This window comes from Triticum aestivum, chromosome 5B, assembly GCF_018294505.1.
Source record: "Triticum aestivum cultivar Chinese Spring chromosome 5B, IWGSC CS RefSeq v2.1, whole genome shotgun sequence".
Lineage (NCBI taxonomy): Eukaryota > Viridiplantae > Streptophyta > Magnoliopsida > Poales > Poaceae > Triticum > Triticum aestivum.
In genome coordinates, this window is record NC_057807.1 from 623,052,651 (window position 1) to 623,067,510 (window position 14,860).

At 44.1% G+C, this 14,860-nt stretch overlaps 2 pseudogenes; one reads left to right on the forward strand and one right to left on the reverse strand.

Moving 5' to 3' along the window:
* The window catches only part of LOC123115119 (DNA (cytosine-5)-methyltransferase 1A-like), a 29,325-nt pseudogene extending 26,330 nt beyond the window's left edge, over positions 1-2,995 (forward strand).
* A 9,686-nt stretch (positions 2,996-12,681) lies between these two features.
* On the reverse strand, positions 12,682-13,859 carry LOC123115120 (BTB/POZ domain-containing protein At2g46260-like; annotated as a pseudogene).
* Between the last annotated feature and the right edge of the window lie 1,001 nt (positions 13,860-14,860).

Genomic DNA, 14,860 nt, shown 5'->3' on the forward strand with positions numbered 1-14,860 from the left:
TGAATTGTGATCTAGCCTTTGTGGAGATAGGTAGATTGAACCGGCCAGGTAAGTTTTTTGCCCCCCTCTCCACCCCATCATTTTTTTGCGTTCACCTGGTGTAGCTCTGCCATATATGTGCTTGTTTGAAAATGTGTTAACGAATTGTTGTTTTGCGGTGTAACGCTAAACTCTTGATTTTATAATTTCGTTGCTACATTTATCTAAACTTGTAATTAACACATCTACTGGATTCTAAACTTTACAGCGGAATTATGTCAAACTCTCCACATTCTGCCGGTACTGCAGATATATGTGCTTACCTTGCTATTTTGGTTCCGAAATTTTAGATAAACTTAATCCCGGAAATGCTATAGTTTCGGCAACAGTGAACTTCTCCATGTTATAGCAAATTACATGGGAGTGGTCATAATATTATTATTTTTAACTTTGATGTGCGTTGTAGTATATGAAACTATGGATTGGGACACCATTGTTATTTATTGGTACGTTTTCCATCTCATGCATTGAATAATCATTCAACAATATATTTTACAAGGCCACTGAGTGTAGTAAGCGAGCATAATCATATTGAGTTGATCAAAGAATGAGTAGTTAAACTGCCATGTTAATATTTTTATATATGGGATTCATCTCATGCATACATAATTGCACTGCATTCAGTTCTTTCGATGTGTCCAACATTTTTGTTGAAAAATGTGTCTAACATTTCTATCAAAAAATGTGTCCAACATTTCTGTCACTTTTAGGAACAAAGAGGCGCCAAACAAAGTCTAAAAGCAACAATGAGAATATAATTGAGGAGAGCAATGTTACCACCAACATTAGTCACGATGCCGTTGTTTGCAAGAGATCAAAGAGAGAAGTTGGTTGTTCGAATTTCAATGAGAAGGCATTTGACTTATCTGAAGAAGATTCACTTGTCACAACCAAGGAAATCATAATTGAGGAGGAAAGAGAGGCAGTTAGGTTGACAAGTACAGGACCTGAAGATAAGCAATGCCGGCTATAAGGAAGGCGTTGTGGTAATTTCGCTCTCAATAGAACTAGCTGACTATATATGTGTGAAGTCCACAAGAAGCTACAGGTCTCATTTTGATCTTTTCAGCCAGAAAGCTCATGTTTGTGTTGAAGTTTACACGAAGACATGAAGCTAGCTAGATTGGTCGGCGGCAACCCTTTGCTAAGCCTAGGAGACCTGCTTACTGGTGTTGTCCGTTCCATTAGTTCGAGTTGTGGCTTCAATTGAATAGTGAGAAAGGACTATGTGGTATCCATCGGTGAGTTCGTACATAACTAGCTCACTGTAGTGGATCATGCAGCAAACAACAATGATGAGATGTTGTCGACACTACTTGCTCTTGTGGCACTAACAAATGAGTGTAAATCTAGCATGGGATTCAGCAAGCCGGCAGCTTTGGCCTCACATGGAACTCTGACGATCAAGGATGGGCGGTGCAAGGAGGTGCAGGTGAATGACCAAGAACGAGGATGAAGAAGAGAAACTAGCAAGGTTATTGTAAGAAGAGGAAGAGTGAAAAATAAAGAAGCTGAGAGCCAAGAGTGGGAGTTCATAGAAAATTAAAAATGCCTACATCTAGATCAGTCAAGTTGAGATTGCCAATGACTACCCATTACCAGCATACTATACACCATGCAATATAAAAATGGATGAGTACATGATTGACAGTGAAGATGGCATGCTGCCAGTAAGAGTACTCAACAATTGGGCACTATATAATTCAGATTCCAGATTCATGTGTTTGGGGCTCATCCCTGTTAAACCAGGTGTTGTAAATGATACTGTCATCTTTGGTCTAGTTGTATGAGAGACGATGATGGTACTTTCTATTCAACAGCTGAGCCAGCAGAGTTATCTTCTTCCTCGAGTAAATCTGACCAGGAAGATCAAGGGATTCCAATTTATCTAAGTCCAATCAAGTAATGTCTTATAGAATTTTGTGGCTCGATGATCTACATATCTATTCGAACCAACATATATAGCTTGGTAAGTACTCCTGCAGCTCTAATTCGTTATGTATACTATATGAATACATCCTACAATTGCTTTCCTTGCATTTCAGATCTAATCATATTTTGAAATTTGCATTCTATTTATGCATGAAACCTTGTGATTCCTTGATATTAAACCTCCCTCTAACTTGCATATGAATTTCAATGATGTTAGGTACAAGTTACTCCAGCCAACAAAGCAGTATGCGTCATGGTGTGACATTGTCCTTTAACCAGCAAGATTGGCTATCAGTATACATCATCGCCATCTTAAAAGAACAAACTCACGCTTCAAAACTTTCTTTCACCGATGTTACCAAGAGAGTAGCAGAATTTTAGAGAGGGCACCATGCATTCATTTCAACAGATGCAACACTTGTGGGAAGATATGTTGTGGTGCATGGACAGATAGTCCTTCAACAGTTCGCAAATTATCGAGATGAGTCCATTCGATGGTGCACCTTCGTCATAGGCCTTGTCAACAAGTTTGAAGAAAGAGGGCACACAAAGCTAGCAATGAAGAATAAATCTCAAGTGGTGAGAGGAGAGAACCTGAACCCAAAAGTGCAAAAATGGCCCCAATATCAAACGAAATCTTATGCGTGCGACAACCACAAAGTTGGTCAGCAGGATATTTGGTGATTGCTATGCAACCCATTTCCCAGAGGATTCAAAGGTGGGCGATGAGAATGATGAGTAAAAGGTATTTGAGGAGGAACAAGAGGAAAATGAAGAAGATGATGTTGAGGGGGAGGCTCAAGTTGGTGAGGAACATGTTTCGAGGACCTCGCCATCAACACGGTCTAGAAATACATCATCATATGCTTGTGAAGAAATATAATGTGAAGGTCAAACAGTTGGGAAAACACCATCTGGAGAAGCTCCGTACAGAAGTGTGAGAGTTGGAGATCTTAGTGTTGCTGTTGGTGGGGCACTCACATTCAAAGGTGATTCGGCAGAAGCCATCATGTGTTTTTTTTAGTATATGTATGAGACACATGATAGCACACAGATGATCCATGGTAGAGTTATGCAAAATGGTTCACACACTGTCCTCGGCAATACTGGAAATGTATGAGAGGTGACAATGGTTGTTAAGTGTCCAAAGTACGTGACATGAGAGAATCATTGCCTAACAATATCTAGTTGATTCCCTCGGGGCACAGGTGCAAAAAAGAGCAATTGGAAGTTATTAGGGTGGAGAGGGCCTCGGCAGAGGATAAGAAGAAGAAGGGTTTGCCATTGGAGTTCATTTGCAAAAGCATGTATTGTCCCGAGAAAGGTGCCTTTTTCTCCCTCATGAGAAAATGGGCGCCCGAACTAGAGCTTGCAGTTCTTGTGAGGAGCGAGAAGTGGTTCGTGACGAGTTCGAAATACTCTGAAAGATCAGCTTTGTCCTCAAGAATGTGACATACAATGTTCACGACTTCCTGTATATCAAGCCTGAGTTTTTCTATCCCGTCGAGGGTCGTGGGACCTACAGGTCTGGAAGAAATGTGGGCCCAAAGCCCTATGTGGTATGTCATTTGCAGACTGTCAATGCTGCTACTGGATCTCGTAAAGCTAATCTGGAATCAACAAAAGTCAGTGTAAGAAGGCTATACAGGCCTGATGATATTTCATCGGATAAAGCTTTACTCTTCATATATCAGAGAAGTTTGGCACTCTGCCTTATGTTTACCACATTTTTTATGTGCATCATTACCATCATTTTGTGCCTCTGATTTCACCTAACTTTATGTTTTATTACACTTGGACTTTAATCTAGTATTCTTTGTTGTTTGATCCAAGTGATTCATCAATGTTTGTTGTCTCTTTCTGAGCAGCCGCATGTGGACGGAATTTAAATATGCCATGATGCTTCTTCGATGGTTGCTACCCTCAGTTTCCCAGTCTCCACCATCCCTCAACCGCATCCCGGCCTGTGACTCTCCCCTACTAAATTCCTTGTATCTGCCTTTGGTCCTGTTATCAATTGATTGGGTCAGTACATCTCGAGTTGGCACTCTCTCAAGATGTCCCCTCGCGGTCGTTTACTGTAGGGCAATACCATGCGCATGCATATTTTAGGAGCTCTTTCATTCTTCCCCATGGTTTAGTACATGCTATATATAAGAGGCGACAAACTTCCTTTTAGATCGGGAAGGACACTTATTTCGATGCACACTATTTAATTGCTGAGGACAAAGCTTCATTGTCTAAACAGGAGGGATCTTTGGCGGCAAAATAAATGTCTCCTCAATTTCGTTCATAAGTTTCCCCAACCGAGTAGGGTACCACCGAAATAATTGTTTTGGTTCCATGACTTGAGTGATTTCAATGACACCCCTTCGACATCATCATTCCCTGAGAACATTGTGTTGACTTGCATCCCACCTAACTGTGCCTTGACTAAGTGCTATGTTCAGAATGGGGTGGCCACCACGTTCTGGGTGGATAGTCGGCTGCCTGGGTCCTCTCTGCCTCCAAGCTCCAACTCTTTTTTCTCAGTGCACCGGGCGGAATGCTTCAGTAACAGCTGTCTATACCAGTACCGCCTTCCCCTTCATCCTCGCCTCTCATGTGTCACTAAATCTAAGCTTGCTGGCATCTAGGTTACAACGGATGCGCTTGTGTCTTCCAATGAAGCAGACATCCGTGTCATAGTCGGTAGCCTGGAATGTCAACTGATTAATAAATTGGCATGCATTGTGTGGAGCTTTCGTCTGCCGATAAGGATCAATATTTTCTCCTACTTGGTGGAAGTCAATTGGCTAAGCGTACTACAAAACTATATTTGCAAACATAGTTGTTCCAATCTTTCATGTCTGGAAAATGTAGCATATTTCAGTATATGAGATAGTGTATGATGGTATATCCTTGATAAGAAAAACTTGCATAGTATATATGGAATTATAAGGAGTAAATCTTAAATATGTTAACAATATTTATTTCCAATACTGCTACAATTACCACATTTATATAGACAAATATACCCTTGATCAATCAATGGCTAGGATCAAATTCTCGCCTTACCTTTTAGAAGGGAAGAGGGGCATCTTAAAATATCTCATTATGAATATGTTACCGTTTGCATTACGCTTTCACAAATTACGTTGAAAGTGCATTGCCTTGTGTTCGAGCCAGGGGCCATGCCTAGAGTTTAGAGCCTCATTATAAGTGTTACGAACAAGCAAATCAACAAGGTTATGATAGTGTACTTGCTGACAGCGCTACCCTCAGTTTGTTTTAGAAAAGGAGGACTGTCCCCGGCCTCTGCATCTGAACGATGCATGTGGCCATTTATTAATAAAAAATAAGCGTGCAACAAAGTCTTGAACACAAAAAGGCTCTCACGGAGCTAAAAATAAGAGAAGGGTGCCACAACCGGCGGGAAAAAGCCAGGGCGGCTTGTTGGCTTGTCTTCTTCTTTAGCCGGCGCTTCGACTTGAGGCTCCGCTTTGTCGTGTTCCAGTGGTTCTTAATGGCATTCTCCCACCAGCCGGGGAAGCACCTCGCGATCGTCGACCAATGGTTTCCGTGGATTTTGTGCGCGTCGATCAGCAGTATGTCGTCCGCCTCAGTCCAGATGTGGTCCTTCTGGAATGTGATTATGTGAAGCAAAGTTAATGCCTTGAGATAATTGGCACAATCAAGTGTAATTGAATTGAATATCATACTGGAAATATTACTGCTACGATTATGGCGTACCACCATTGACATCATGACTCACATCTGATTCATCAGACAACGCACCCACATGGCCACATCCCCGCGACGACTTTAGAAACTCGTGTGAAATTCATGGCAAGTACAAAGTAATGAGTGCAATTAATTGCATTGGTTCATACTCGGAAATGGTAATTCTCCAAAGATTAGGTTTGCGGAGTATAGGCAGAAATAGGCAATTAAACGCCTATCCTATTACATGACCGCCATCCAAACCGGTTGAAGATAGCCCGAGCTATCATCTCCCAACGGGTAGATCCAGTAACCAAACGCTCTGTAGCCTCAGTCGGAGTGAGTAGCGACCACATACGGATTAAAGTAGTGGTCCTGAAGATAACATGCAAAAAAGTGGATATTTGTCATCCTGTTAAAAACCAAATCATTCCTGCAATTCCATATAGCCCATAATAAAGCACATACTCGTACATGGATATGTTTCGCTGTCTCTGCCTCTAATCCATTTAGCCACGTTCCAAATAACATGTGAATGCTATTTAGAGGAGAAATATCAAACGCTTATGTATTGACCGCCATAAAACTTTTGCGACCGGACACTCGAGAAAGAGGTGTTTGGTAGATTCGTCACGGTCGCATAAACTACATCTCCTTGAACCTTCCCAATTGCGATTTGCCAAATTTTCCTTAGCCGGGATCACTTCCTTATGGACAAACCACATGAAAACTTTGATTACTAAAGGCACCTTGACTTTCCAGATATGTAAAGATCTTGGGACAGAACCGAGTTAATAATATCCAGATACATGGATTTCACTGTAAAGATTCCAGTGGTCTGGTCCCTCTCATACGTCTCAATTCTACCATGGTCGGTCTGTAGCATTTCCACCATGGTCTGGTCCCTCTTGAACGTCTCAATTCTAGCTGAGCGTTTCTCGATCTAGGACCTAAAGCCTCCCGCGGTCCTGCCAAGCCGAATATGGCAGGTGGAGATCACCCCGATCCTCTAGAACCTTCAGAAGGTGCGAAAAGATGTTGTCTTTAACTCTCTGCAGACTGTTGTGCCATCCCAGCAATATCCTTCGTTGATCCTGCGAGGAACTTGTTGTGTGGTGCCGGCCTTTTTTCAAGGCTCTGTTCATGAAGGAGATCAACTAGCATCTAGAGAGGGAATCCTGATGTTAGCACTAGATTTGCGCAGAGCGATCAAGTGGACGGGATGGAAGGGAGTGCAAAGCTAAAAAATGGTAGATTCGTAAACTTGTACGCTCTTGTGTTTCATTTCTCTATTTGATGTTGTGTGAAAGCTAGGCATATCGCTTATTAAAATATGCAGCATTAAGTCGAATCTTATTTTATTTTGCTTTAGTCCACCATTGCTCATTGACTGTAGTGAAGGGTTTTTTTTTTAGGGAGTTGACAGCGGTCAGGGGCTGCAGTATTTTTAGCCCAACCAATTCGGAGAGATGGACCGCGCTACGAGTGAGGACATCGCTTACTCAGGATGGCTTGTTCCGATGAGGAAATTCCCAAAGCAGCGTTAGGATCGTCCCCATCCCTGCTCGAGCCCTAGGGCCACCGTTTCCAGAACGGATCCACCCACGGCCGCCGCCGCCATGCGGCGCTGGGAGAATCTCCAAGAAGACCTCGTCGGTTGCGTCAGTGATGGGGTCGAGGATCTCACGTGCTACGCCAGCGCGCGGGGCGCCTGCACAGCATGGCGTCGGGCGCTCAAGCCGCCGTCCCCGCTCCTTCTCATCGGTCAGAACAGCGCCACTGCAGCCGCCTCGCTCCCCACGCGCCGCTCCTTCGGCCTAAGGGCCATCCCCGGGCCATGCTTGGGCTCCAACGACGGGTGGATCTCCTACCTCTCCGATTGCTGGCCCTGGTCGGGGCTCGGCTTCTGCGTGTTCAGCCTCTTCAACCCCATGACCACCGTCGATATCTCCCTGATGCTACTCGGGTTACATCGTCGCAGAGGACAAGGAGTGGACCATCCTCAATCCCCTCCGCCTTCACGCAAGATATCAGCTCACCGACTTCCTCTTCCATGACAAAGGTGTACGGTATACTACCTAACCTGGTGTGGAGATGTCCACGTGCTCCGCCTACCGGAGCGCCGCCAGATTGGACCGGCACCGGCGACCATGGTCGAGCCTTTATTGTCTGCCAACAACCTTCCGTTCGACCCCGCCACCATTTTTACACCGTTCCACGGCAAACTGTCAGGTTTCACTAGCGCCAAGCACCTTGTCTTCTGCAAGGGCAACCTCTACCAAATCGGGAGGAACGCGGGCTGCAGGGTCAATTTGCGGCTGCCAACCGGCAGTGGTCAGCGCTGGGTAGAGCAGAATGAAATATTTGTTCTGACATATTATCCCCAGCGCTAACCATGTTGGGATGCCGTCACCCACTTGGGTGGCTACTCAGTGTTTGTCGGGAGGAACAACACGGTGTCAATTTTATGCCCAAGGTATCCCCAGACTGAAGGGTAACTGTATGTACTGGAACAGCGGGTTTAGAGGTCAAAGGCATGGTCTTCGATATCGGAACCGGGAGGTCTACACCCTGCCTTCCCATGACAGCTGGTGTTGTTTCAAGGCCTCCACAAAGCCCAATTTTCTGGTACATTCTGCACGGCATAGAACGTGTAGAAGACATGGAACTGTGACCGCGATTGGCGACATATGGTGATCGCTTTGTGTACTTGGCTTATTCTGGTGGTCCGCAGGTGTTGACACCTGCCACCCGCATGAGTTTGAGTGTCCCTGCTCGCATTTTCATTTTGTACACACCATCCGCCATAAGCAAATGTAGTGCGATATGATTTTTCTTACTTGGCATTTCGTCACTCGTTTTGGTTTGAATCCGGCTTATTGTGATTTTTTGTTTGATTTATGCATGGTGGTGTCTCGTCACACCTTTGGTTTGAATCCAGGTGAAGCTTCTGCCCTCGATGTGTATATGATGACATTTCTAGATGTATGGTCTAATTTATGGTTCTGTTGTGAAGGACTCTTGGTTTCTGTGGTGGTGAATTTTTTATCTGTCCTTGGTAGAGATTTGTAGGTTGCAACGGCGAGGTAAGCTTTTTGCCCACCCCCACCACTCCGTCATTGGAACTAGGTACATGTATGAAAATGCGTTAACAAGTGTTGTTTTGCGGTGTAACTGCCAAACTTTTGATTCTGCAATTTGATTGCTACATCTATCTTTACTTCTAATTAACATATCTACTTGATTCTAAACTGTACAGGGAAATTATGCCAAACTCTCCACATTCTGCTGGTACCGCACGTATGTATGTTTTCCTTGCTATTTTTGTTCCTAAATTTTAGATATTAATAACTTATTCATGGAAATGCTTTAGTTTATGTACCATAGCATTTTCCATGTTATCAAATTACACGGTCATAATGTTATTATTTTTATAAGTTTGATGTGCGGTGTCGTATTCTTTTTCCGGAAAAACTTCCAACCTATTCATCTTCAATTATTGTAGTACAACGAATACAAAGAAATAATAAAAATTACATCCAGATCCGTAGATCACCTACCGACGACTACAAGAACTGAAGCGAGCCGAAGACGCGCCGCTGTCATCGCCCGTCTCTCGCCGGAGCCGAGCAAATCTTTTTGTAGTAGACAGTCAGAAAGTCGTCGTGCTACAACCCCATAGGACCAATGCAACAGGACAACAACCACTGCTGTTCAAGAGTAGCGTTGATCAGAAGAATCCAACCTGAAGACACAAGAACATAGACAAATGACGACCAGATCCGAGCAAATTCACCAAATACAGATCTGCCAAAGACACACCTCCACACGCCCACCAGTGATCCTAGAAGTACCGCCGGAACGGGGCCTAGGTGGGGAGAAGCTTATTCCATCTTCAGGGAGCCGCCGCTATCTCGCGTTCCCGAGCAGGACACAAGCCTTAACAAAACTCAAAGAAATGTCAAAAAACGGAGCCCTACCACCGGCAAGGTTCGGGATCCACTCCACTCCCATGGCCCTAAGGCCACCGGAGACGAGGCGTACCGAGAGCGGCGCCGGCGGGAGGTAAAGGAGCCCTAGCCTTTTATTGTGTGGTGTAGTATACGAGGCTATTGATTGTGACATCATTGTTATATATTGATAAGTCTGCCATCTCATGCATTTAACTAATCATTCAGCATTATATTTTACAAGACCACTATGTGTAGTAAGCGAGCATAATTAGAATGGGTGGATCAAAGAATGAATAGTTAAACATCAACCGTGTTAATATTTTTATGTATGGGATTCTCTGGTGCATACAGATTTGCATTACATCCACTTCTTTCAATGTGTCCAACATTTCTTGTTGCAAAAAATGTGTCAGGCATTTTTTATCAAAAAATGAGTCCAACATTTTTCTGGTTTTCAGGAACAAAGAGGCACCAAGCAAAACCTTTTTCATAAGAGGGATGATGAGATCGTTGAGGAGAGCAATGTTACCACCAACATTACTCACGGGGACATTGCCAACAAGAGATCAAAGAGAGCAGTTGCCCGTTCGAATTTCAAAGAGAACGTGTTTGACTTATCGGAAGAAGATTCACTTGTCACAACCAAGGAAATCCGAACTAAGGAGGAAATAGAGGTTGTTAGGTTGACAAGAACAAGACCTGAAGATAAGAAATGCCGCAAGGAACTCCTCCATTTCATCCTGCATGGTAAAGATGGTAATCTACAGCCGTTTGAAATGTCTCAAAGTGATGGTGTCTCCATGACAGCCTTAATCATGCCCTTAGATGATGATGTGGAAAAGGACAGAAAAACAGGCATACACTTTGTGAGATTTGGGCGCGTCATGGGCTAGTCAATTTGTGGCTATAAAGAAGGCACTACAATAATTTGGCTCTCAACTAAACTAGCTGACTACGAATGTGTGAATCCCACAAGAAATTATAGGTCTCATTTTGACCTTTTCAGCCAGAAAGCTCATGTGTGTGTTGAAGTTTACAGGAAACTGGATAGATTGGTCAGCAGAAATCTTTTGCTGAGCATGGAAGATTAGTCGCTAGCATTGTCCGTTCCATGAATTCAAGCAGAAGCTTCAATGGAACGGAACAGTGAGCAAGGACTTTTGATCTCCATCGGTGAGTTCATTCATAACCAGCTCACTACACTGGATCATACAGCAAACAACGATGACGAAATGTTTTCCATGATGCCCGTTCTTGTGGCCATAAGAAATGAGTGTAAATCTAAAGTGACATTCAACAAGTTGGTAGCTTTGGTCTCAGGTGGAGTTCTTGAGGTGACATCTGATCATGCCGCGAGGGGTGCCTGGCTCAACAACGCTAAAGGGCCATTTCATGCACTGGGTGAACGAAACAGTCAATTTCATATTGCCATAATTATTTTCCAAGTATACCATGTATACTTTTCCTAATATAAATGTGAACCAAGTGGCACACCTTTTTGTTTTCGAGCGACGGGCAGCTGGCACATTTGAACGGGGAGGGAGGATGGTCGCCAATAAGAATGGAAAGAAACCTGCAGCGTCACAACAAAACGGGAAAGGAGTTACTCCTCCGCGAGGTCAATCCCGAGCGCGAGCCCATGCCCTTCATGGAGGACATCGCCCTCCTGCCCAACGGACTCACCCCATCCAAACCTGCGCCCTATACCCTCGGACGGACGGACGGACATCTTTCCACTTCTCTCTCTCTCGTGAGACCGCGCCCGCCTCTATTTATACCCCTGGCCCACCTCCATTCTAATCCTCTCCCCCATATGCGTCTCATCTCCTCTCGCTCGTCGCTTCGTTCCAAACCTGCGAGGCTAACTAGATGACGAGATGCACCCTCCCTTCTCCCCCGCTCACGCACACACTTTCTATTCTCGCCGCCAGAGGCCGAAGGGACCAGCCGACCGGCTCCTTCCTAGCCAGCCCCGGTAGGATTTACAATGAGTGGGTGGCGCCTGTGCGGCGCATGCTTGCTCTCCGTCTTTTGTCTCGATTTGGTTGCTGCACCGTGTTGTTTTGGTTTTTGGGTAGGGATTTGGACGTTTCCTCGAGGATTGGATCTGGTTTCTGCTTTTTTCCGTTTGCTTTACCGATTGAGGCGGCGTGTACTCCTTTGACGCCATGCGATTTCTCCAATTTTTTGGCGGGTTCTGAACATTTGATCATGGACCTTTGTGGTCTTGCCTAGATGGTTTGGGTCTAGCCAGTTGGTCAAAGCGTGTGTGTGCTCCCAGATCTTTCCTTGGGCATCGTAACCTTGGATGAATGATAGTCGATCGGGCAGCTGGCTGGAACCATGTGTTGTGTGTGCATTTAACTGTGCTTTCGGTGTGTTTTGGTCAAGGATCTTGCGGTCTCGCCTCCATGGTTGGCCGCTTCGCCCATGATTTGTCCTTGTTTGAAAATGTGTTAACAAATTGCTGCTTTGCGGTGTAACCATAGACTCTTGATTTCGCAATTAGATTGCTACATTTATCTGAACTGCTAATTGACATATCTACTTGATTCCAAATTTTATAGGGGAATTAAGCCAAACTCTGCACATTCTGCGGGTACTGCAGGTACGTATGTTTACCTTGCTATTTTTGTTCTCAATTTTTAGACATTAACTTATTATTTTTATTGGTTTGATGTGCAGTGTAGTATATGAGGATGTGGATCGACATACCATTGTTATTTATTGGTATACCCAGTGTAGTATAATTAGATTGGCTGGATCAAAGAATGAGTAATTAAACATCAGCCATGTTAATATCTTTTATGTATGGGTTTCACCTGATGCATACATACTTGCATTGCATTCAGTTCTTTCAATGCAAAAAAATGTGTCTAACATTCCTACTATCATAAAGTTTAGCCAACATTTTCTTGGTTTCAGGAACAAAGAGGTGCGAAGCAATGTAGAACTGCACGCAAAAGCCAGTTCACCCAAAAGCTCAACTTGATGGGAAATACGGGTTATGCATTTATACGTCAAACACTCACCCTCACGTGTGGCTCCCTCAGGCCTAAATGTGGACCGGAAGTGGGCTGCAGTTTTTATTTTTAAACTGCGCCAGCCAGATCTTAAACTCAAGACCTCTTGGTTCCGATGCCATGTAAACTGTAACATGTGGGCAGGGTCGATCGAACGCAACAACTTTCATGGTCCTCAACTCCTAAATTTGCTCGGAAAATTGTGATGGGTTGCTACTTCTGCTGCATGAGTACCTTCCATCTGTGTTGGGTAAACTTTGTATAGAAGTATCTCAGCAATACATTGAGGTACTTGCTCATGGTCTATATCATCATCAGTGCATGCTAGGACATTCTGAAGTGACAAACCTATCACATGACTGAAGCGTACCAGCAGAAGTAAACGGCAACTCTAGATCTTCCGTCTTTCCTCAAATTCTGGGTATCGCACACTGGCCCAGTTGAGAAAGAAGTAATATGCATCATCTTCAGATAGTAACATCGGGTCAGTACTCGAAAAGATGGACTCGATCCCAACAAGAGTGATGTTTATCACTTCAGCTTCGAACTTACGAAAATCCTTGTATTTGTCAGCGAGGAATTCCTTGGCTACATGTACCACACTCTAAACTTCAGCAACCATTAAAGAGGATCATGGATGGTCTAGGTATAGAAATGCAAATTATGTGGTCGTAGGAAGGCTTGTGAGAAACTGACTGCAGTGCCTCATGCAAGCAAGAACCTCAAATTTATCAGCAGCCATCAAGATGTCGAGCAGAAGAGTGGGCTAAATTGTTGTCAACTTTGCACTATACATGAATCTTAGAAGCTCCATAAGGGCATTTTCCTCTGAATCAGCAATCCTAATTCTTGGATGCGTCTCACCGGATTCTTTCATGCCATTAGTGAAAAGCTTTAGAAAGAAAGGACTTCTTCCAGCGAGAATAAGTGAATTCATAAGAATGATCTTTAGGGTTAAAACTGGCTTGCCTGCCATTGTTGAGGAAGAGTCAATTGTATGTCCTTTATCGGCTTTCTCGTCGTTGTTGCTGACCGAGTCAGGGACAGATCCTCCTCCGGCAAGGACCTCTATCTGCAACATCAAGTTGGAGAATTTCTCAGAGTCGAAAGTGCACCCCATGCGAGGCTCGAATCCAGGCATCCACGCCTCCGCCAGCACAGCTGCGGTCATTATCACTTCAACGATGTCCATGTGCTCTGTCTCTGCCATCTCCAGAATAGGATAGATGTGCGGGGAGGGGTAAAACCTGAGCTTGCCGAGGTTGAGGCAAGAATGACCAGATCTGAAATTTTTCTACACCCGCGTACATATGCATTTATACGTCAACAAACAAAGCCTCATAAGAGGGATGATGTGTTCAGTGAGGAGAGAAATGCTACCACAAACATTGATCATGCGGAAATTGCCAACAAGAGATCAAAGAGAGCTGCTGTTTGCCCGAATTTCAAAGAGAAGGCAATTGACTTATCCGAAAAAGCTTCATTTGTGAAAATCAAGGAAATTCAGACTAAGGAAGAAATAGAGGCTATTAGGTTGACAAGAACATGAACTGAAGATAAGATATGCCGCAAGAAACTCCTCGATTTCATCCTACATGGTAGAGATGGTAATGTGCAACCGTTTTATATGTCCCAGAGTGATGGTGTCTCCATGACAGCTCTTGTCATGTCCTTTGATGATGAGATGGAAAAGCATAGCAAAAATGTAATACAAAGTGTGAGGTTTGGGCAGATTAAGGGTTGGGCAATTTCTAGGTACAAAGAAGGCACTTCGGTAATTTGGCTCCCAACAGAGGTAGCTGACTGTAAATGTGTGAAGCCCACAACAAGCTATGGGTCTTATTTTGACCAATTCAGCCTAAAGGCTCGTGTATGTGTTGTAGTTTACAGGAAGCTAGCTAGATCGGTCGGAAAAAATCCCTTGCTGTGTCTAGAAGAGCTGCTCACTAACATCGTTCGTTTCATTTAATTCAAGCAGAAGCTTCAATGGAATGGTAAGGATGGGCTTTGTGATCTCCATGGGTGATTTCATTCATAACCAGCTTGCTGCACTAGATCATACATCAAACAATGATGATGAGATGATGTGTCCATGCTGCCTGCTCTTGTTGCACTAAGAAATGAGTGTAAATTTACGGTGGGATTCAGCAAGCCGGTAGCTTTGACCTCACATGGAACTCTGGCGATCAAGGATGGTCGGTGCAAGGAGGT